Below are 25,109 nucleotides of genomic sequence, written 5' to 3'. Positions count from 1 at the left end.
GTATCCAACTCCACCACAGTTTTCAGAAGCATGGTAGAGGAAGGTAGCACCACGAGGTTGATGTAATTTTCCCATTAATGGATCACCCATGTGTCTTTCCAATTTCAGCCTACTCTTTCCTGGTGGTAATCCTTAAAAATTTAGCTAAGAGGTGCTGGGAGCTGCACTGCCTGGCCGTCGCCTCTTCTGATATGTGCTTATGCTCCCCTGTCCTAATTCCTGTCTCCCAAGAATCTGTGGAAAACCCTGTTCCCTAGTCATACCCACGCCTGTATGCGTGCGTGCTAAGTCATTTCCGTCGTGTCCGACTCTGTGCGACCCTATGGACTGTAGCCCACCAGGCTCCTCTGTCCATGGGATTCTCCAGGCAAGAATCCTGGAGTGGGTTGCCATGCCCTCCTCCAGACCCATGCCTATATACTTTTCCTAATTCTCTTTGGTATTATGGGAAGGGGCCCAGAAGGAATGAGGACTTATTTATGATTAAAGTATATAACACTCTTCTCGGAATATCTGAAGATGCTCTCAAAGTTTGATCCAGTTCTAAGAAACACTGACATTCTGCCAATGAATCCCTTCCTTAGATTTTTTTTTTTTTTTCCCTTTCTGAAATCCTGGGGGAAAAAATCTCTGTTTGGACAACAAATTCTCATCTAGCCTTTGTACTCTTGTCACCATAAATATCTAGTTGTAACTAGATATTTAAAAGAAGAAAAGATTTTGTTTTTGTATCAACATACTTTTCCTAATACCTACATATGGTTTCCTTGACTGCTAGATAAATCACATCTAAATTTTATTCCAGACTCAAAATGAGTTGCAAATTGAAGTTTACAAGTGATATTTCACTCATAGCCACTCCACTACTATTTTTTACAAAGACATATATCTGCATAAAAATACTCCTAAAGTAGGTGCTGCTATAGCAACTGCGTGTTCCTTTCAGCTCAGGATGCCTAAGGGTACAAACTGCAAAACTGACAATTCTCTTGATAGCTTCTGACTGTATCAAAGCTGAAAGATACATTTTTTTTTCTTAATAGTATGTTTCTTCCCAAGGTCACAGATCCCAGAGTCAGATTTAAATCCTGCATCATGCTCTGAATTAAGCAAACATCATCTCAAATAGCACTTGTATTTTCAGCTTGCAGGCTGCTTCTGAACTTGCATAATTGAGTTTTTATTTCATTTCTCATTCTTCTACAGTTGATTTTATAACAGCGTTCCCTATAAGCAGTTTATCCAAGAGAATCATGGAGGAAGGACAGCAATCAGACCATTGTTAAGAATTCTCAAACCAGCTATTATTGAGTGCCTGATAGATGTCAGGCAGATTGCTAAGCTCTTTGCATTGCATTATTTCATCATATCTTTATGTACACTTTATCAGGTGGATGAGAAAGAAAGATTTCTGAAGTCCATTAAGCCTAACTTCCCATACCATTAGGTGAAAACATATATCACAGTGTGAGGTATTTCACGCCCAGATATTTCAGCTGCAGAATCGGTATCTGCAAAGCCCAGAGGCCAGAAGTCCCTGGAGAAGATGATCTTTCTCGAGAAGAAGGAGCAAATAAACTGGTTTTCCCAACTCTGGACATTCATTGAATTGGGAACATATCCAATTCAGATATGTGCATTTTAGATATGTATGTGTATATATACATACATATATGTGTGGACATGTAAATGTGTATTTTTTCTTTATCCATTCATTGTCGATGGACACCTAGGTTGTTTCCATATCTCAGCTATTGTGACTAATATTAGTACTAAACATAGGACTGAAGATATGTCTTCAAGATACTGATTTTACTTTCTTTGGATATATACCCAGAAGTGGGACAACTAGATCATATGGTAGTTCTACTTTTAACTTCTTGAGAAACTTACTGTTCTCCATAGTGGCTGTACCAATTTACATTCCCAGGAATGGTTTTATTTTTTCTTTTTCTTGGTACATCTTCACCAATATTTGATATCTCTTGTCTTTTTGGTAACAGCCATTCTAACGGCTGTGAGATGATGTCTCATTCAGGCTTTGATTTGCCTTTTCTCCAGAGATTCTGATTTATCTGGAAGTCAGATTTTGCCATATGTTAGAATCACCTTGAGGGGATTTTTAAAGCTGCAGATATCAAAGCTGCACCCCAGATCAATTAAAAGTAGACCTGAGAGATATTTCTACACCAGAGAGATATGCAAGAAAGAAAAGACTGACAAAACTTGTGGGATTAATTAGAGGTGGAGGGGGACAGAGAGAAGTCAAGAAAGGCACTCAGATTTCAGCTTGAGAAACTGGGAGACATGTGATGTCCAGCAGTCTTCCTCCTGAGTTCAGTTCAGTTCAGTTCAGTCGCTCAGTTGTGTCTGACTCTTTGCGACCCCATGAACTGCAGCAAGCCAGGCCTTCCTGTCCATCACCAACTCCCGGAGTTCACTCAAACTCATGTCCATCGAGTCAGTGATGCCATCCAGCCATCTCATCCTCTGTCGTCCCCTTCTCCTCCTGCCCCCAATCCCTCCCAGCATCAGAGTCTTTTCCAATGAGTCAACTCTTTGCAAGAGGTGGCCAAAGTACTGGAGTTTCAGCTTTAGCATCATTCCTTCCAAAGAACACCCAGGGCTGATCTCCTTTAGAATGGACTGGTTGGATCTCCTTGCAGTCCAAGGGACTCTCAAGAGTCTTCTCCAGCACCACAGTTCAAAAGCATCAATCTAATATGCACCACTGGCAGCCACATTCTCTCATGAAATACACATTCTTTGAGCCCTGCAGGGAGAGGACCTCTGAATATGTATTGATACGGGGAGTCTTTATGAAGAACTGGAACTCTAAACTAAAAACTGTATTTCCCCAGTATGCAAAAACATTGATATCTATTTCCTGTCAAAACCTTTAACCATCTCCTGAATAGTCAGCTCAGTTGTGCCAAAGGAGATAGCACCAAATCCTCTTGTAGATCATAAAAGAACTGATCACATAGTATGCTAATCATTTGTACCCTTGCCTGATTCCGCTATCAGATTAGGAGCTCCTTAAGTGATACAGTAGGGGTAAAGAATCTGCCTACAATGCGGAATACCTGAGTTCAATCCCTGGGCTGGGAAGATCGCTTGGAAAAGGGCATGGCAACCCACTCCAGTATTCTTGTCTAGATAATTCCATGGACAGAGGAACTGGTGGGCTACAGTCCATGGGGTACATGGTTACAAAGAGTCAGACATGACTGAGTGACTAACATTTTCACTTTTTCAAAGGATACAGTGTCTTTGTATCTCCAGAGCTCCTAGTACGTAGTAGTTGTTCTTGAATGTGATGTGCATAAAGGCACAAATGGCCAACAAATAGAACACAGTTTACATGAAAGGATAATAAATTCTCTTTGATGTGGCTGCTTCATAAACACACTTTCCCCAAACTAAATTGCTTGTGTTTTCCTTTCTGTCCATGTCTTCTCCTAGAAAGTTTACAAGAAGCCACTGCCAATTAATGCTGAACACATTCATTGGTCCAAGAGGATATTATTTCTGAATAAAATTTAACACACTTTGGCATGAAGCTGTCAGTGTCAATCGGCTTAAATCAAACTGAAATGTCAAACTACTTAGCATATGGCTTATCCATATCTAATGTTGGAAGCAAGGGTAACATTCTCCCAAAGAGAAAATAACCCTGGTACACAGGGAGCTGCCAAGTCTTTAAAGGGCCAACCCTCATCTGAAAACACACAAAGTCCTGTACTTACAATTTTCAACACACCCTTTCATAAGCACGTAAATGCAAGTTATAAGGGGGCAGGGGTGAGTCTGCCCTATTTTTCACATCATTCTCAGAACTACACAGTGCCTGGTACAAAGTGAACATGCCACAAACATTGGCTAAAGGGAGGGATACGAAGAGAAGAGTTATTTGTCAAAGCAAAAGCATCAGATCTGCCCACCACCACAGATGCCATTAGCAGTCACATATTGTGGCTGATGTTTGCTTTAAAATGCAGTAAGAGTGCTTAACGGACAAGTCCTGAGTTTTTATAGTCAAGAAAGGAGACATTCAAACAATAGTTGGTAAGAAAATTATGAATATTATCTGTGCAAAAGAGATGATCAAAACCAAGATTATCAACCTGCAGGGCTCTCTCGTGAAACCAAACTGCAGTGATACACTCACATCAGCCCTTGTAGAATATTTGGACTTACAGATAATCCAGTAAGTGTCTTCAAAACACTGGATGGTCATAAGTTAAGGAGCCTCCATGCCAGACTTCCAATAGATGAATAATGCTATATAGTTAATCAAAGATAACCAACAATTACTGAGAGTTTACTATACCCCACGCAATATATCATTAAGTTTGAAGTTGTCATTATCTACTCATTGATTCATAATTTACAGAATTATGTTGCTACCAAGTTGCTACTCTCATCATCCCCATTTTACAGATGAGGAAGTTGACTGGGGAAGTTAAGCAACTTGCCCAAAGTCACACAGATCAAAGGTGGTAGAAATAAGAATCATATGCAAGCAAAATGCAGAATCATTCTTTAACAAAACATAAACACAGTTAAGGGCTTCCTTGGTAGCTCAGCTGGTAAAGAATCCACCTGTAATGCAGGACACCCCAGTTCAATTCCTGGGTCAGGAAGATCCCCTGGAGAAGGAATAGGCTACTCCAGTACTCTGGGGCCTCCCTCGTGGTTTAGATGGTAAAGAATCTGCCTGAAATGCGGGAGACCTGGATTCAATCCCTGGGTTGAGAAGATCCCTTAGAGGAGGACTTGGCAACCCGTTCCAGTATTCTTGCCTGGAGAATTCCCATGGACAGAGGAGCCTGACAGGCTGCAGTTCATGGGGTTGCAAAGACTTGGACACAACTGAGCGACTAAGCACAGCACAGCAAACATAGTTAAAACTAATCTAATAAATCTCTAGGCATGTTTCAAGGGAAACAGTTAAATATTAAGATTTTCTACTAAATGATCTCTTAAAATTGCAAAATTGATCATTCATTAGGAACAAAACCAATCAATGGACTTTCTTTCTTGTGCCTGGCGTTGTTTCAGGGGGACAGGGAATGCAGTGTATTATATTAGGGAATGCCACTGCTCTCATGGAGCTTACATTCTAGTGGGGGAAAATAGATTATATGCATAAAATATAAAGTCAGTATTTTCAGATTACGACAAGTGCTATGGAGAAAAGAAAGCAGAATAATATAATAAGAGTGACTTTGTGACTTAAAGTTACTTTAAGTTAGGTGGTTGACAAATTTTTCTCTGACATCTGGGCTAGTGACATCTGGGCTGAGCTCCATGTTGACAGGAAGAAGCAGCCTTTTGAAGATCTAGGAAAAGAGAAATTCAGCATAAGGAACAGCTGATGGCGAAGTGCTGAGCCTGGGGAGAGCCTGGAGCTCAAGGAGCAGAAACAATGCCAGTGTCGGAAGAAAGGAAAGAATAGGAAAGGAAAGGTGAGGAGAGAAGGGAAAGAAGCAAAACCATGGGTGTTTCACAGTAATTGCATCCGATATATAAAGTCATTTGTGGATAATTAATCACTTTGCTATCATATACTCCCATCCACTGAATGGAATGTATCTTTATTCCAGGCCTCTTTCAAATCATTCAGTAAATTCTCATGGTTTTCTTTATATACTGCTGCCAAGTCGCTTCAGTCGTGTCCGACTCTGTGCGACCCCATGGACTGCAGCCTACCAGGCTTCTCCGTCCATGGGATTCTCCAGGCAAGAACACTGGAGTGGGCTGCCATTTCCCTCTCCAATGCATGAAAGCGGAAAGTGAAAGTGAAGTCACTCAGTCGTGTCTGACTCTTAGCGACCCCATGGACGGCAGCCTACCAGGCTCCTCCATCCATGGGATTTTCCAGGCAAGAGTACTGGAGTGGGTTGCCATTGCCTTCTCCCATCTTTATTTATTATTATTTTTTTTTAATTTTATTTTATTTTTAAACTTTACATAATTGTATTAGTTTTGCCAAATATCAAAATGAATCCGCCACAGGTATACATGTGTTCCCCATCCTGAACCCTCCTCCCTCCTCCCTCCCCACACCATCCCTCTGGGTCGTCCCAGTGCACTAGCCCCAAGCATCCAGTATCGCGTATTGAACCTGGACTGGCAACTCGTTTCTTACATGATATTTTACGTTTCAATGCCATTCTCCCAAATCTTCCCACCCTCTCCCTCTCCCACAGAGTCCATTAGACTGCTCTATACATCAGTGTCTCTTTTGCTGTCTCGTACACTGGGTTATTGTTACCATCTTTCTAAATTCCATATATATGCGTTAGTATACTGTATTTATGTTTTTCCTTCTGGCTTACTTCACTGTGTATAATAGGCTCCAGTTTCATCCACCTCATTAGAACTGATTCAAATGTATTCTTTTTAATGGCTGAGTAATACTCCATCGTGTATATGTACCACAGCTTTCTTATCCATTCATCTGCTGATGGACATCTAGGTTGCTTCCATGTCCTGGCTATTATAAACAGTGCTGCGATGAACATTGGGGTACACGTGTCTCTTTCCCTTCTGGTTTCCTCAGTGTGTATGCCCAGCAGTGGGATTGCTGGATCATAAGACAGTTCTATTTCCAGTTTTTTAAGGAATCTCCACACTGTTCTCCATAGTGGCTGTACTAGTTTGCATTCCCACCAACTATACATCCACAATTCTTAACTTTATTCTCACACATTAAATTTTTAAATCAATATAAATGGGACTCTGTTTCTTCATATATATATATAAGCAATTATAAGAACAACATGGCAAACTTGGTGAAAAATTCTTGTTCCCAAATGATATACACCTCTATAGTCATGGAAATTTCCTTTTCTTTTTCAGACAGAGCTGAATAAATACTGACACATTTTTTTTTTCCTTATTAAGTTCCAGTCTGACTACATTGCTTTCTCTTGTGGATATCACTTCCCCCTCCACCCCTTCCTTCCTCCATCCCACCTTCAGTCCCTCCATTCCTCCTTCCTTCTTTCCATTTACCTATCTTTTTAATGGGCTTCCCAGGTGACACTAGTGTAAAGAATCCTCCTGTCAATGCAGGAGATATAATAGACAGGGGTTTGATCCCTGGGTGAGAAAGATCCCCTGGAGAAGGGTATGGCAACCCACTCCAGTATTCTTGCCTGGAGAATCCCATGGACAGAGAAGCCTTGAAAGCTACAGTCCTTAGGGTCACAAAGAGTCGGACACAACTGAAGCAACTTTACACGCATGCATTCAGTTTAGTTCAGTCGCTCAGTCATGTCCAACTCTTTGTGACCCCATGAATTGCAGCACACCAGGCCTCCCTGTCCATCACCAACTCCTGGAGTTCACTCAGACTCACATCCATCAAGTCAGTGATGCCATCCAGCCATCTCATCCTCTGTCGTCCCCTTCTCCTCCTGCCCCCAATCCCTCCCAGCATCAGAGTCTTTTCCAATGAGTCAACTCTCCGCATGAGGTGGCCAAAGTACTGGAGTTTCAGCCTCAGCATCATTCCTTCCAAAGAAATCCCAGGGCTGATCTCCTTCAGAATGGACTGGTTGGATCTCCTTGCAGTCCAAGGGACTCTCAAGAGTCTTCTCCAACACCACAATTCAAAAGCATCAATTCTTCGGCGCTCAGCCTTCTTCACAGTCCAAGTCTCACATCCATACATGACCATAGGAAAAACCATAGCCTTGACTAGACAGACCTTTGTTGGCATGCATTAGATTAGATCTATTTAATAAACATTGATTTCAGAATCTGTTATATGTCAAAAACTACACCTGAAGCACAGAAATATAACCTTAAGTTGCCTGTGGCCTACTGAGGTCAGATAATTAATAAGAAGTTGAAATGCAGTGTGGTAAGTTCTCTGGTGGAATAGAAGTAGCCTGTGATGGGACCACAACAAGGCCCCTCCCCCAGCCTGGGGTGGTTAAAAGACACTTCCAAGAAAGGCTCAGCCTAGAGACAAGGAGGTCTGGGCAGAGACTGTTCAAAGAGCCCAGGACAAATGGGTATATTCATCAGACATGAAACAACCACCCAATCTGGCCAATGTGTACAGGAATAAAATATATTTTTTCAATTATACAAGTAACCACATACACAAGTTTAGTATAAAAATACAAACAAAAACTAGGAAAATGGAAAGAAAGATTTTAAATATATGTTTCCTTCACCTGAAAATCTTACAGACAATAATTTTTAACCATATGGTTACATAGACTTTCATAATTTTTTCTAAATGTATATATACATGCCTATTTTACATAATATAAATAACATGATACATGTTATTCTGCAACTTCTTTTTTCATTGAAAATATCTTGGAATGCTTATGTTGTCTATGAAAGTGAAAGTGAAAGTCACTCAGTCTTGTCCAACTCTTTGCAACCACATGGACTGTAGCCTGCCAGGCTCCTCTGCCCATGGAATTCTCCAGGCAAGAATACTGCAGTGGGTAGCCATTCCCTTCTGCAAGGTATCTTCCCAACCCAGGGATCGAACCCAGGTCTCTCACATTGCAGGTGGATTTTTCACCCTCTGAGCTACTAGGGAAGCTATGTTTTCTATACATATAGATATCATTCTTTTTAATATCTATATGGTATCTATTTTTTTCAGAAATGATATGTAGTTACAGGTTCATATTAAGAAAAATAATATTAAACCTAAAAAGTGAAAATGGAAGTACCCTAATCCTCCCAGAACTTACCATTCTCATTCTCATTTCCCAGAATTAATTAACCTTTTTTAATGTCTCCACATACTGTCTTGTAAATGCTGTGGAGTGTGTGTATATGTGTGTGTATGTAAATATTTTCTCCATTCTCTTAAAGTCAAGCTGTTCTCAGGGACTCATCAGTATACAGACACCCTACTTTTGCTATGCTAATCCACCCCTCGGAAGAGCTGGGAGTGAGGTGTAGAGAGGTGGGTTGTGGCACTGGGCTTCCCAGGTGGCACTAGTGGTGAAGAATCTGCCTGCCAATGCAGGAGACCCAAGAGACATGGGTTCGGTCCCTGGATTGGGAAGATCCCCTGGAGGAAAGCATGGCAGCCCACTCCAATATTCTTTCCTGGCTGGTAGGCTCAGTCCATGGGGTTGCAAAGAGTTGGACACGACTGAAGCAGCTTAGTATAGCACATAGCTATTCACCACAATCAAGTTGAAGGTTCTAGTCAACATGCAGTACAACCTCAGTAAAGACCAGTCAGAAAAGAATTGCATTTTCTGACATGAAACATTCTTTTACTAGGGTAACAGGCTAAAAGAAAACAGAAAATGCTCTTATTGCTACTGTTGGAGAGGGAAGGAGAGTTTTCTTTGTAAATTATTCACTCTCTTAAGCCAAGTTTTTCAGAACATGCATTTTAAATAAGGCACAGGAAAACCAACAGGATCCATAGGTAGAGAATCTATTTGAATTGCCACCTGCCACAAAGAAACGAATACTGTATCCTCTAGATAAGGACATTCAACTTTACATGCTGCAAGGTTACCAGTGATCCTAGCTCCTGGCTCTGGGATAATTTATAGCAAATGAGGCATGTCTTTGTAGGAATTATTTATTTACTTTGAAGTAAATCTGTGATCTGTGAATGACCCTATTACTTGTTAATAGAGGAAAGTACTTGTGACTGGAATGAAAGCAAAAGCATATACCATGTTCAACGCGCAGTTTTCACAATTTCGCCCCAAAAGGTTCATTTCAGTAACATTCACAAGGAGGTAAGCAAAGCAAAACTATCGTCCACACTTGAGAGGTAAAAAAATGGATCCCCTCACACTTAGATACCTGACCCGTCCAATTTTACCTAGAAGGTTCACGAGCAAGCCAGAACTGGGGGGCTTGTCACCCCAGGGGCTCTCAGGGTCATATTCAAATATTTAATCATTATGAAGCTAAGATTAGCATTGCAGTTTATATTTGATAAAGCAAGTTTACAACAAACAATTTCATACAATAACTCAGTTTAAAAAGAGTATTTGAGGTACTATTTACAGCACTTCTTCAGAACAAGAAAATATAATCTCGGGAAATTTAAAAACTTGATTCAGCTCATGCCCCTAAAAAGTGACAGTATTCAAGTGACACTGCTTCTGCTGGAAACGTTCACTTACTCCTATCCATTTTATTACACCACAACACTTAGAATTTCAAAACATTTAAAGCCAGTATTATTTTATTTCTCCAACTCATGCAATAAGGCAGCAAAGAGATTTTCACCCTTACTTCCCAGAGCAGAAATCAGCGGTTTAAACTACAGTCACGCTATTGGGAGAATTAGCAGCTAGTTCCAAAACCAAGGAAATTTATTCTCCCTCTGCAAGACTGAGATAACTGTACTATCTAAATAATCACAGCGGTTTCTCTAGGAAATCAGTACAACTGTAGAAATCTGTAAGAGCCTACTGCTTTGGTCCTTTATAGGATAAGATTTTACTCTGGGCGAGTAGATTGTGGGTGAGATTTTCTAGATTTAACCACGTGGGGGCAGTATGATCATGGCATTGAAAGGCTTCCAACCTCAGCAGTTCAGGAGCGCGCATGGCCAATTAATGCAGGAAAGCATCCCTTTGTGTCCTCTTTTTTGACTTAGAGATATGCAAAAAAGATAGCAAGCTGTGCTGTCCCTGAATGAAGAGCTCTGCTTCTTCCATCCAGCTTAACTGGAGGGATGTGGATGCAGGATGAGGGGCAACCATTATAGCCTAATGAGCCAATTACTTTGAGTGGCACAAATACACCTAGGGACTTGGAGAAAGGTGCTTCCACAAAGCTGGAGGGATAAAAGAACAGGACTATAATTTTAGGCAAATCACAAGCTTAAATGTGCCCCTGGCCTTAAAATGTCTTTTCTTTTCTTTTCATTGGACTTCCCAACAAAGAAACAGGAAAGAGATGTTTATATTGGCATTGTCCCTTTTTGTTGGTGACTGTAATTTGTACAAGTCACGTTTATCCTGGCAATAAATCTACAATGCAACCAGCTTGAAAACGCATGCATTCAAAATATTTAATCCTGTTACTTTTACCTACAATTTTATTATGGAAGAAACTAGCTCTCGCCCTTCCGTATATGTGAGCTTTTTTTTTTTTTTTTTTCTGATATACTAAAAGGACTATCTCACTTTACCCTTACAGCACGTCTATATAGTAGCTGTCATTGTTTACATTCTACAGATAGGGAAAGCAAAGTCAAGAAACATTAACTGAACTGACTCAAGTTCACACCCAGAGAAAATAGGCAGGGCCTGTTCTATTTGATATACAAACCCACAATTTGTCTTCTCCGCATACTTACTTAAAACTCTGAAACATTTCTCCCTCTCTTTTCATTAATCTGTGATTTCTTTCATTTTATTATTGTTCAAATTTATGTTTAAATAGGGAAATCTCATGAGGGAAATAAGAAATAGCTGATAAACTAATGTCCAAATGGGCCTTGATGTTTTAAAGGTAAAAATGAGGGGGAAAAAAAAAAAGGAGGAAAAATATAACATGTTGATCTGATGAGAAAGAATAATCATACACAAAAGCACAAAATGAAACATAAAAAATTTTCTATGACCTACACACATACTTCTCTCTACAAATATTACCACAATACTAATAATAAATAATTTGAAATACAAGTATAATATATAATGGTGTATGTAATAAGCTGCACTTATAAAGTATCAGCTATTAACCAGGCACAGTTTGTAGCACTTTAAAAGTATTAAATCAATTAAATCACTTAATGTGTATGAAAAGCCATATACTCATTTTTATTAATATTAAAGGATCTTACTCTTCATAATATTTTGAACTTCTCCTATTTGCCCTATTTTTTTCTTTTAAACATGTATTTTGGAGACCTTTCCATACCCATGCAGGATAATCTTTTTTGTTTTTTACTATTTTAGACTATTCCATAGAAAAGATGAATCACAATTAACAGATACTGGTGGTAATCTCTGCTCCCAATGATCTTAAATAAGAAACTGGATGGTTAGCATTCTTCTAATTTAGAAGTCCCATTTTAGCAACAACCGTAAGACACTGAATATGATTAAAGGGTGGTTAGGTTAGAAAGGAACTGATAAATGAAGAGAAAGACTATTTTTATGGTTTAGAGAACTATCAGGAAACAGCATTGCCAGGCACCTTGAGGCCATAGCAAGCAGCACTGGGCTGGCCAAGGACAGAGGTCACTGACTTCACAGGTCAAATTATCCTGTCCCCTGAGCACATTATCCTATCAGGAAATTATCCTGTCCCCTGAAAACCTCCTGAAATAAAATGCTTCAGGCCCACGGCAACAGGTTCCAATCAATCAGTCAGTTCAGTCACTCACTCATGTCCAATTCTTTGCAACCCCATGGACTGCAGCATGCCAGGCTTCCCTGTCCATCAACAACTCCAGGAGCTTAGTCAAACTCATATCCATCAAGTTGGGGGATGACCAACCATCTCATCCTCTGTCATCCCCTTTTCCCCCTGCCTTCATTCTTTCCCAGCATCAGGGTCTTTTCAAATGAGTCAGTTCTTCGCATCAGGTGGCCAAAGTATGGAGTTTCAGCTTCAGTATCAGTCCTTTCAATGAATATTCAGGACTGATTTTCTTTAGGATGGACTGGTTTGATATCCTTGCAGTTCAAGGGAGTCTCAAGAGTCTTCTCCAGCACCACAATTCAAAAGCATCAATTCTTCAGCACTCAGTTCTTTATAGTCTAGCTCTCACATCCATACATGACTACTGGAAAAATCATAGCTTTGACTAGATGGACCATTGTTGGCAAAGTAATGTCTCTGCTTTTTAATATAGTGCCTGGGTCATAGATTTTTTTTTCCAATGAGCAAGCGTCTCTTAATTTCATGGCTGCAGTCACCATCTGCTGTGATTTTGGAGCCCAAGAAAATAAAGTCTGTCACTGTTCCTATCAGTATCTTCCGATCAGTATCTTGTAAATCAACTATCTTTGTGGCACAGTTCAGAGAGCCTTCCACCAGATGCTGTCTATCCCCTGGGTTCTGGAGAACAACCATAAGAATGAGAAGGACTTGGGGCCAAACTCCATTTATTACTCTGGTTCCATTGTTTCTCCCACCCAAGCTGAAGGACTACTAGCATCACTACCAATTCAAACTCTTTATCTGATGGCTTTCAAAAAACCTGAGCTTTCTTCTTTCCTTGCTGCCAAATGTCTACAAGTCATTCCAGGAAGGATCAAAAGTGTCTTTACTACATACTTTGATCTTCATCAAAGAGATCTGCAATTTCCTTCTGTTAGCTGGGTTCTGGGTCTGTGAACTGATGTAGATCTGAAAACTAGATAGTTCAGTTCAGTTACTCAGTTGTGTCCGACTCTTTACAACCTCAAGGACTGCAGCATGCCAGGCCTCCCTGTCCATCGCCAACTCCTGGAGTCCACCCAAACCCATGTCCATTGAGTTGGTGATGCCATCCAACCATCTCATCCTCTGCTGTGCCCTTCTCCTCCTGCCTTCAATTTTTACCAGTATCAGGGTCTTTTCAAATGAGTCTGCTCTTCGCATTAGGTGGCCAAAGTATTGACATTTCATCTTCAACATCAGTCCTTCCAGTGAATATTCAGGCCTGATCTCCTTTAGGATGGACTGGTTGGATCTCCTCGCAGTCCAAGGGACTCTCAAGAGTCTTCTCCAACATCACAATTCAAAAGCATCAATTCTTTGGCACTCAGCTTTCTTTATAGTCCAACTCTCACATCCATACATGACCACTAGAAAAACCATAGCCTTGACTAAACGGACATTTGTTTGCAAAGTAATGTCTCTGCTTTTTATATGCTTTCTAGGTTGGTCATAACTTTCCTTCCAAGGACTGTCTTTTAATTTCATGGCTGCAATCACCATCTGCAGTGATTTTGGAGCCCAAAAAATAAAGTCTGCCACTGTTTCCACTGTTTCTTCATCTATTTGCCATGAAGTGATGAGGCCAGAGGCCATGATCTTAGTTTTCTGAATGTTGAGTTTTAAGCCAACTTTTTCACTCTCTTTCACTTTCATCAAGAAGTTCTTTAGTTCTTCTTCACTTTCTGCCATAAGGGTGGTGTCATCTGTATATCTGAGGTTATTGATATTTACCTCAGCAATCTTGATTCCAGCTTGTGCTTCTTCCAGCCCAGCGTTTCTCATGATGTACTCTGCATAGAAGTTAAATAAGCAGGGTGAGAATATATAGCCTTGATGTACTCCTTTTCCTATTTGGAACCAGTCTGTTGTTCCATGTCCAGTTCTAACTATTGCTTCCTGACCTGCATACGCATTTCTCAAGAGGCAGGTCAAGTGGTCTGTTATTCCCATCTCTTTCAGAATTTTCCACAGTTTATTGCGAATCACACAGTCAAAGGCTTTGGCATAGTCAATAAAGCAGAAATAGATGTTTTTTTCTGAAACTCTTACTTTTTCTACAATCCAGCAGATGTTGGCAATTTGACCTCTGGTTCTTGTGTCTTCTCTAAAATGAGCTTGAACATCTGGAAGTTCACAGTTCACGTATTGCTGAAGCCTGGCTTGGAGAATTTTGAGCATTACTTTACTAGCGTGTGAGATGAGTGCAATTGTGCGGTAGGTTGAGCATTCTTTGGCATTGCCTTTCTTTGGGATTGGATGAAAACTGACTTTTTCTAGTCCTGTGGCCACTGCTAAGTTTTCCAAATTTGCTGGCATATTGAGTGCAGCACTTTCACAGCATCATCTTTCAGGATTTGAAATAGCTCAACTGGGATTCCATCACCTCCACTAATTTTGTTCATAGTCATGCTTCCTAAGGCCCACTTGACTTCGCATTACAGGATGTCTGGCTCTAGGTTGAGTGATCACACCATTGTGATTATCTTAGTCATGAAGATCTTTTTTGTACAGTTCTGTGTATTCTTGCCACTGGATAAGGGGCCAAGGTTTCTCACTGTGATAACTGGTGTCAGCCTTCTGCCTACCAACTTTCAATCTTCTTTTTTCTTCTCTTCCCCTTCCTTCCCCTTCCTCCTCCTCTCCCTGTCTCTCTCTCTCTGTCTCCTTCTCTGTCCCTTTCTCTACCTCTCTTTCTGCCCTTCCCCACAGAACATAATAATTTAACAGTTATCACCCTATCCTTATTGGACAAAGCACCCCAGTTGCCACTCTGGACATAACGCCCATTATGATCATTATTTCTGTTTTGCAACTGGCATTTCTATGCTACAGTGTGGCTTCTGCCATTCCCCAAATCCACCATCCATATGTGGGAGCCCTCAGTTTTGTGTCCGCATTTCCCACCATAAAACGAAGTCAATATAAAACAGCAACCACTGAGCTATTGAAAAAGCTGGTGTACTTCCTACCAGTGCATTCTCTACACGCTTAGTGAAGCTTGTGTTCCCTGGGCTCTCCTGGTACCCACAGTCAGGTGTAGCACTCTCAGTGTCTTACACAATAAAGCCATTCAAACCTTTCCCCTTCTCACGCCAGAGAAGTTCTGCCACCAGCACCCCATTCACTGTAGTTCACTTTTATATTTAAGCTTCAAGGTCCCATCTTGAAAATTCAGATATCTTTTCCAGAACATGAAAGCAGAGTCATGAGAAAGTGCCCTGACAAAATTTCTCTCCTAGCAAGCCTCATAATCTACTCTGCCTGGTCCAATACCCTCTAATTCCATTCTCACAAATGCTTCCCTAGTTATTAACGGTACATATTAGTCAACTTCTGGGGCTTCCCTGGTGGCTCAGATGGTAAAGAATCTGCTTGCAATGCAGGATACCTGGGTTCGATCCCTTGGTTGGGAAGATCCCCTGGAGGAGGGCATGGCAATGACAGAGTTAATTCCTAGGCAGCCTGATAAGAAGTCCAGGGCCCCTGAGGAGAGAGGGGTCTGGGGCTCTGAAGGATGAGATAGGGGTCTGGAATTCTCAAGGAGGAGGAAAAAACAAACTTTTTTTTCTACATTTCTTAGTCTTAAAATATTTTTTTCTTTAATCCCAGAACTGATGATTACACAACAAACTCAGTTTAAACTCTGTACTAATGATACTTCCCTGGTGGCTCAGACAGTAAAGCGTCTGCCTACAATGCTGGAGATGCAGGTTCAATCCCTGGGTCAAGAAGATCTCCTGGAGAAGGAAGTGGTAACCCACTCCAGTATTCTTGCCTGGAAAATCCCATGGACCAAGAAGCCTGGTAGGCTACAGGCCATGGGGTTGCAAAGAGTCGGACATGACTGAGCGACTTCACTTTCACTTTAAGGATTATACAACCATGTGTCCTGCTTGAGGACAGTTTCTCCTTCCTGAAAACCTGACTAATCCTGTTGTCTTAAAATGTATATTATTGGAGTGAGTTTGGTAAAATCTTTCTATTGTTAAATTTTAATCCAGTCATCTTAAAATGTAAATTGTGGGAGAAGGTTTAGTAAGATCTTTACAACCTTGAGACATTCTTTTGATTTATTGTAATAACCAACTTTAGAAATATATAACTCCCTTTCTAAGACTATCAAGGGTGGCACTCTCCATCCCCCTTCTGATGTCTGTGTCAGAAGCTTTCTACGTCCCTTTTCTTACTTTAAGAAAACTCTGCTACACAAAAGCTCTTGAGTGATCAAGCCTGGTGCCTGGTCCCGAAGCTAAATCTTCAGAGATCATGAATCCCACATTGTTCACTGTAAGCTATCAGCAACCCACTCCAGTATTCTTGCATGGAGAATCCCCGTGGATGGAGGAGCTGGCCAGATACAGTCCATAAGGCTGCAAAGAGTCAGACAAGACTGAGCAACTAAGCACAGCACAGTCAACCTCTGAGATTCCTTGGGGGTATAAGCTATATTTTCTTGAGGTCCAAATAGTACTTCCCCATTCCAACAGTGACTGCTAAGATCTGATCATAGATAGTGGTCTAGATGAAGTAAAGATTAGTGGATGTAGAGCTTGAGGAGAATAGGAAAGCACTATTAAGGCCTTTCGTGGCAGAGCATCAGATGGTCTGCAGGAAAGAGAGGCTACTTTCCTCTGGCAAAAGGAAGAGGGGTGCTTCTTCCTTGGTGGGACATTCAAGGGAAGGTGAGGTTCAAGGTCCTCAGGCTTCTGGACCACAAATTCAGTTTTCAGGCTCTTCCTGCTTTTCTGTAAGGTCCTAACGAAGAAGATACGTCCTGGCTGTGCACTTGGTTTGTTCTGCAGCTGCGTTCCCTTACCTCCTGCACAGTCTGATGCAGGCTTGTAACAGATCGCACTGCTGTTCACAGCAGCCACAGAACCCCTCTGACTCTCACAGACTGTCAAGCTGGCAGTTTATGTCTCTGTCTATTGTTTTCTTTTGCCAAGGACTGCAATGCAGTTAATCCACTGAAATATCGTCATAACTATAATTTTTCCCAAACTGTTTACTCAGCAGAGCCTTTCCATAAAAAGTGTTACACCTACTCCTTTCACCTCCCAATTAATTGTAAGTGAAAACATTAGTAATTATAATGCCACTACATGCCAGGAGCTATTACCCTACTAATTACTGATACTATGGATCCTTCATTGCCATCAGATCACAAGAAACCCAACTCCAAATCAGATTCTTGATGTCTGCTTTCCAGGACTTCTCCTGACCCCAACTGGCAAAGCATAGAGTTCCCACAAAGCATAATTTCAACTATTATTGACAAGAAGTTAGGTAGTACAGGAAAGATATTTAAACAAATAATGACAAGATAACAGAATAAATTCTAAAATAAAGATATGAATATTATTTACTCTGAAACCCATCTGAGAAGGCGGGTGATTATACTTGCAAAGTCGGGTATGTCTTCATGGAGAACTAAGGCAACAAAACTCATCCATCATTCATTATGTGTCAGAATCTATGCAAAGCCCTTTATATTTAATACTTTAAATAACCCTATGTTGCAGACAGTTCTTCTGGCTCCATTTTAAAAATGAGAACACTGACCAAAGCTTAGTGAATTCCCACAGATGCTAAGTGGCAGAACCCGGGGTCATGCTTTTGAACACTGTGCTAAGTTTTTTCTGGAAGACTTGATGCTGACCTGGTTTTTGATAAGGTGCTTTTTATCAATTATAGAAGGAGAAAGTACAGTGGGCAAAAAAGAGAGGAGATGCAAAGTCAAAGATATATGAAAAGACTGCCATATTTTAGGATAATAAGAAATTCAGTATGAACTGGGAGCCTTTTAAAGGGTATCTTAGTTTGTTTGGGCTGCAATACCAAAATATTACAAGACTTATAAAGAACAGAAATTTATTTCTCACAGTTCTACAGACTGAGAAGTCCAAGTTCAAGGCACCCAAAGATTCCTTGTTTAGTGGGGTCTATCCCAGGTGGCACTAGTGGTAAAGAACCCACCAGTTCAGGAGACATAAGAGACGCAGATTCGATCCCTGGGCTGGGAAGATCCCCTGGAGGAGGGCATGGCAACCCACTCCAGTATTCTTGCCTGAAGAATCCCATGGACAGAAGAGCCTGGCGGACTACAGTCCATAGGGTCACAAAGAGTCAAACACAACTGAAGTGACTTACCACAGCACACACATCTTCCTGGTTCATAGAATGCTGACTTCTGGCGATTTCGTCACATGGTAGAAGAGCCACGGTAGCTCTCTGGGGTTTCTTTTGTGGGCACTAATCTCATTCATGAGGGCTCTACCCTGATAACTTATTCATCTCTCAGAAACCTCACTTCTTAACACTGTCACACTGGAGAATAAGTTTAAACATGTGAATTTGGGGGAAACAGCAGTGCTCAGTCCATAGCAGAGGATGAACAAGAGTGAAGAACAGGCCAGAGAATTTAGACTGTACAACCAGTTCGTGGGTTTTACAACAGGATGTCATGAAACTCTGAAAATGAATTATGGCCTGGATACCAGCAAAGGGGCCAGAACTTGTGCTGTTCCACTGATGTTACCTTACTCTTCTCCTCTCTGAATCTAAATGCCAGATACCCTATTTGTATCTATATGACTTTGGATGAATCTCTCAATCTCACTATCCTGTTTCTCTAGGTATAATATGAGGAAGATAATAGCTACCACCTACCTTGTCAGATTGTTTAAAATATTCAGTGAAATAATGTGAGCATAGTACTCAACTCAACATCCACATTTAACAGAGTAAGAATTCAACTATAAGCTCTTGTCCAGAGATAGAAATATTAAAAAAAGCAAGAGAAGGGAATAACAGTTCAACATTATGTGAAATTCCACTTTCAATAACTGGTATTTATTCCTAGGTGAGAAAGGAGGTGTGAATCTGCTCTTCCCATATTTAGCCCTAGTTCCCCCTCCGCCTCTCAGAGTGTGAGCATCTCACAGACCAGAAATCTTTTGTGTTTAAAGCCATAGCTTAGCATAGTGAATGATACAGTATACATTCAGTGAGGGTTCGCTAAATGCTTGTTCATATCCTGGGTGTTATTCTTCTCCACTCTCTCCGTCTTCCTAGATGTCTTCAACCTCTGTCACTGGTTTATTTGTCAAAGTTTCTCTCTTTGAAGAAATAGCTGTCCTGTGTTGGGGACTTGGCCTACCCTGGTCTGCAGGCAGGTTGCTGGGCAGAAGTGATTTCTTTCAGGATTATCTAGAAGCAGCTACTCTTTTAGAATCGGCTATTCAAACCAGAATCTGTTCCTGAGTTCTTGCCTAATTCCCACAAACATTTCACCTAGAACTGATGTCTATCTATTGCCCTACCAGCCCCAGAAGGAAAGAGGATTAATAAGAGCATATTACTCTCAACTCCTCCTACCCTTTATTTAAGCCCCATCTCATGTCCCAACCTGGGACTAATCTTTTCCCACAACCCTGCCAGGGACAATATCCTTTCCCATCCTGGGAAAATCCATCTCCACCCACAAGGTATGATCTGGTCCCAGGCTCCTGGCAGTCATCATGATCTGACAGCTCATTCCTAAAATGCTTGTTTATTTAGAGTTAGTCAGCGCTGTATACAAGAAATAGCTTGCCAAAGTGGGCCTGCCAAAATGGTGCTGTGCTGGTCCAAGCTGATCTCAACTGGTCCAAGCTGATCTCAACTCCTGCTCCCAGCCCGTTCTCCTGTGCTGGGTGAGAACGATATTAAGCCACCTTTAGTGTGGTCTGTCTTCCACTTTCCATCTCCTGGAAGCAAATGCTTAGGCAAAAAAACAAAAATGCTAACATTTTCCTGAAACAAAAGATAATGTTTAGAGTTCTCTGAGCTCACAGTACCTCTCTCTTCCCCTGGGAGGATTCTTGGCTTTTTTTCCCCAGCATTGCCCCCAAACACCAGTCTTCACTTACACCTCAATCAAAGAAACCAAAGAAAGCGAGGCCGACTCCTGCCTCCAGGCCAGGCAAGGTCTCTGGTTCTTCAAACTTGCCACAGGAAGGAAAAGAACAGCAAGAAGCAACTGCACATATTGATAAAGTACAAAATGAAATAGACAGACTTAATGAACAAGCCAGTGAGATTTTGAAAGCAGAATAAAAATATAACAAACTCTGCCAACCATTTTTTCAGAAGAGTTTGGAATTGATTGCCAAAATCCCAGATTTGGGGGTAACAACAATTTTTAACCATCCACAAGTGTCTGCATTGCTTGAGGAGGAGGATGAAGCGGTGCTGCGTTATTTGACAAGAGTTGAAGTGATAGAATTTGAAGACATTAAATCAGGTTACAGAATAGATTTTAATTTTTATGAAAACCCTTACTTTGAAAATAAAATTCTCTTCAAAGAATTTCATCTGAATGAGAGTGGTGAACCATCTTCAAAGTCCACTGAAATCAAATGGAAATCTGGAAAGGATTCGATGAAATAATCAAGTCAAACACAGAGTAAAGCCAGCAGGAAAAGACAGCACGAGGAACCAGGAAGCTTCTTCACCTGGTTCACTGATCATTCTGATTCAGGTACAGATGAGTTAAGAGAAGTCATCAAAGATGTTATTTGGCCAAACGCACTACGGTACTACTTGGTTCCTGACATGGATGATGAGGAAGGGGAAAGAGAAGAAGATGGCAACGATGATGAAGAGGAAGAAGGATTGGAAGATATTGATGAAGAAGGGGATAGGGATGAAGGTGAAGAAGATGAAGATGATGATGACTAATGGAATGCTGATGGATTCCAACTGTTTGAATTTTCTCCAGTCCCTGGGACCGAGTTGCAGTCCTTTTCTTTTCTCCTCTTGTGCTCAATCACCCTTGAGCACAAGGGCGATTTCTGAGGTCTCTTTTCTCCTTTATACCATGGTTCACAACTTATTTTAGAGGAAAATACCTTGAGTAGAATTCAGTAGGAAAAGAATCTCTACCCTTTCAGTTCCAAATTCACTCTTATCGCTTCCTGTTTCAACAAAAACTTTACGGAATCAACATCACCATGCTCTGTGGGAAAAAAGAAAAAGCTTCCGCTCCCTGAGCTCTGCTGGAAGCCGGAGGGTGCTAGGCCCCTGTGTAGTAGTGCATAGAATTCTAGATATTTTCCTCCTTTCTCTGTATATTGGGGTCAGAGATTACACTGTGTCTCTATGTGAATATAGACAGTTAGCATTTACCAACATGTATCTGTCCACTTTCTCTTGTTTAAAAAAAGGAAAAAAAAAACTTTTAAAAAATGGGGTTACAGAAGGTCAGCAAAGGGTAGGTTTGAGGTGTTTGGGTGGGTTAGGTGGGCATTTTGACAACATGGCTTCTCCTTTGGCATGTTTAATTGTGATGTTTAATGGACATCCTTGCAATTTAAGGTGACACTTTTAAAATAAAAATTCTCTCCTAAGTGAAGAGGAATGAAAAAGCCTCTTGATGAAAGTGAAAGAGGAGAGTGAAAAAGTTGGCTTAAAGCTCAACATTCAGAAAATGAAGATCATGGCATCCGGTCCCATCACTTCATGGGAAATAGATGGGGAAACAGTGGAAACAGTGTCAGACTTTATTTTGGGGGGCTCCAAAATCACTACAGATGGTGACTTCAGCCATAAAATTAAAAGACGCTTATTCCTTGGAATGAAAGTTATGGCCAACCTAGATAGCATATTGAAAAGCAGAGACATTACTTTGCCAACAAAGGTCCGTCTAGTCAAGGCTATGGTTTTTCCAGTGGTCATGTATGGATGTGAGAGTTGGACTGTGAAGAAGGCTGAGTGCTGAAGAATTGATGCTTCTGAACTGTGGTGTTGGAGAAGACTCTTGAGAGTCCCTTGGACTGAAAGGAGATCCAACCAGTCCATTCTGAAGGAGATCAGCCCTGGGTATTCTTTGGAAGGACTGATGCTAAAGCTGAAACTCCGGTACTTTGGCCACCTCATGCGAAGAGTTGACTCGTTGGAAAAGACTCTGATGCTGGGAGGGATTGGGGGCAGGAGGAGAAGGGGACGACAGAAGATGAGATGGCTGGATGGCATCACCGACTCAATGGACGTGAGTTTGAATGAACTCCGGGAGTTTGTGATGGACAGCGAGGCCTGGCGTGCTGTGATTCATGGGGTCGCGAGGAGTCAGACACGACTGAGCATCTGAAATGAACTGAACTGAATGATGACTTGAGCCCTGCCACTTGATGGGAGAATCAGCAGAACCTGTAGAAGATCTTATTTGCAATTGACATTCTCTACTGTAATTTTGTTCCTGTTTATTTTTAAATTTTCTTTTTGTTTCACTAGAAAGGAATGATGAGACTCAGTTTTAAACGTTTAAAGTGTGCATGTTACTTTGTTATAATAAAACTAAATGCGTATTCAAAGGAAAAAAAATAATGTTTAGACATAGGGAAATTTAACCCAAAATTTAGAAAAAAGTACTGTGCACAATTTTCAGGCATATCAAACATATGTCCAATGTAAATTAATAAACAAATGCCTTAACACTGCCATCAGCAGCTTCTGCGTTTGGGTAACATCACTGTCAATTGGGTCCTTGCCAAGAATAATGGATGTGTGTTTGTCTAAGTCAATAAAAGTGAAAAACTGACCAAAGTCCTCTCTCCCAGGAAAAAGAGGACTAAAGACAAAACAAGTCTTCATGCTAAAAGTAAAATTTCCAAATACACTGCTTAGTACAGATCTCACTTTTTTTTTAAACATTGTAACTATTATTTGTTATCACCTGGCTGCATGCCATCCTTCCAGCATATACACCAAGCACAAAAGCATTTTTGTTCTTTTTTTATTTTCAGAGTCAAATGAAATAAAAATTTGTCATCGCCATTCCTAATTCATTTAAGAGTTTGATCCTATGAGATGGTTTGAATATGTAATTTGTTGCATTAAAGTTCAGGTTACAAGCTCAAAAGTGGGTTAAAAGCCAGTTCACATTGCCAAGTATCCCTATTGGAAAAGTTAGCAGTCTAGTGGAATGGGTCAGTTCACCCTCAATACCCATTGAAATGTACAAGGATTTTTAGTGCAGAGAATTTTGTGGATATTTGTATGGCAGAGAAAAACAATAAAAGAAAGCTAATCCAGCCCCTTTTTGTGAGATTTAAACAGCAAAGTTTCAACTAAAATCATGATCTTATTCCAGTGACCTTTTTATTTAGTCTACACAGCTCACATTTTATAACATTTGAAAGAGTTGAGACAAGTGCTATGCACATTTAATTTTTTGTTGGAAGACTGGAATCTCTGAATATTAGAGCTGACAACACACACACACAAACTAACCTATCATCTTCCCCACCATGCTCACTTTATGGTCTGGCAATTGCTAGGAATACATGTGGGTGCTGGGGGAAATGAATGAATTTGAAGCACAGGGTTGCCAAATACAAGTCAAGCACCTCAACTTACTGGCTTGGTGATGCTGGTTGAGTTACTTCTCCTCTCTGGATTTCATTTTACTGGCCATAAGACAGAAATGATAATAACAGTTACCTCGTGGAAATATAGGGCTTCCCAGGTGGTCCTAGTGGTAAAGAATCCACCTGCCAATGCAGGAGACATAAGAGATGTGGGTTCAATAACTGGATCAGGAAGATGCCCTGGAGGAGGGCATGGCAGCCCACTCCAATATTCTTGCCTGGAGACCCCATGGATAGAGGAACCTGGCAGGCTACAGTCCATGGGGTCACAAAGAGTCAGACATGACTGAAGCAGCAGCAGCATGGAAATATAGTGAAGCCTGAGTAAAGCACTGTATATATGGGCTGCTGTTGTTCAGTCACTCAGTCATGTCCCAGTCTTTGCGACCCCATGGACTGCAGCACACCAAGCTTCCCTGTCCTTCACCTGATCTTCCAGAGCTTGCTCAAGCTCAGGTCCATTGAGTCAGTGATGCCATCCAACTCTCTTGTCCTCTGTTGTCCCCTTCTCCTCCTGCCTTCAATCTTCCCAAGCATCAGGGTCTTTTCTAATGAGTTGGCTCTTCACATCAGGTGGCCAAAGTATTGGAGCTTCAGCATCATTCTTCTGATGAATCTTCAGGGTTGATTTCTTTTTGGATTGACAGATTTGATCTCCTTGCCATCCAAGGGGTTCTCAATAGTCTTCTCCAACACCACAGTTCAAAAGCATCAATTCTTTAGTGGTCAGCCTTCTTTACAGTTCAATTCTCATATCCATACATGACTCCTGGAAAAACCATAGCTTTGATTATATACCTTTGCTGGGGCAAAGTAATGTCTCTGATTTTAATAAGCTGTCTAGGTATGTCATAGCTTTTCTTTCAAGGAGCAAACGTCTTAATTTCATGGCTGCAGTCACCATCTGCAGTGATTTTGAAGCCTAAGAAAATAAAGTTTGTCACTCCTCCCGTTGTTTCCCCACTTATTTGCCATGAAGTGATGGAATTAGATGCCACGACATTAGTTTTTTTAATGTTGAGCTTTAAGCCAGCTCTCTCCCCCATGTAGCTCATTTAGTAAAGGATCTACCTGCAATGCGGGAGACCTGGGTTCAATTCCTGGGGCAGGAAGATCCCCTGGAGAAGGAAATGGCAACCCACTCCAGTATTCTTGCCTAGAGAATCCCATGGGCAGAGGAGCCTGGAAGGCTACAGTCCATGGGGTCACAAGAGTCAGACAAGACTTAGTGCTTCATACACTTTAAGATGCTGCACAAACATTACATGCAGTTACACTGATGTGCTATGTTAGTATATG

The 25,109-nt window shown here is 41.0% G+C and overlaps 1 pseudogene; it reads left to right on the top strand.

The window, feature by feature from the left end:
* The first annotated feature begins 4,103 nt into the window (after positions 1-4,103).
* Positions 4,104-21,650, top strand: LOC133250047 (protein SET-like; annotated as a pseudogene).
* The last annotated feature ends 3,459 nt before the right edge of the window (positions 21,651-25,109 follow it).

Source organism: Bos javanicus, chromosome 6 (assembly GCF_032452875.1).
Source record: "Bos javanicus breed banteng chromosome 6, ARS-OSU_banteng_1.0, whole genome shotgun sequence".
NCBI classification, from domain to species: Eukaryota; Metazoa; Chordata; class Mammalia; order Artiodactyla; family Bovidae; genus Bos; species Bos javanicus.
This window is presented reverse-complemented; position numbering and strand designations above follow the sequence as displayed.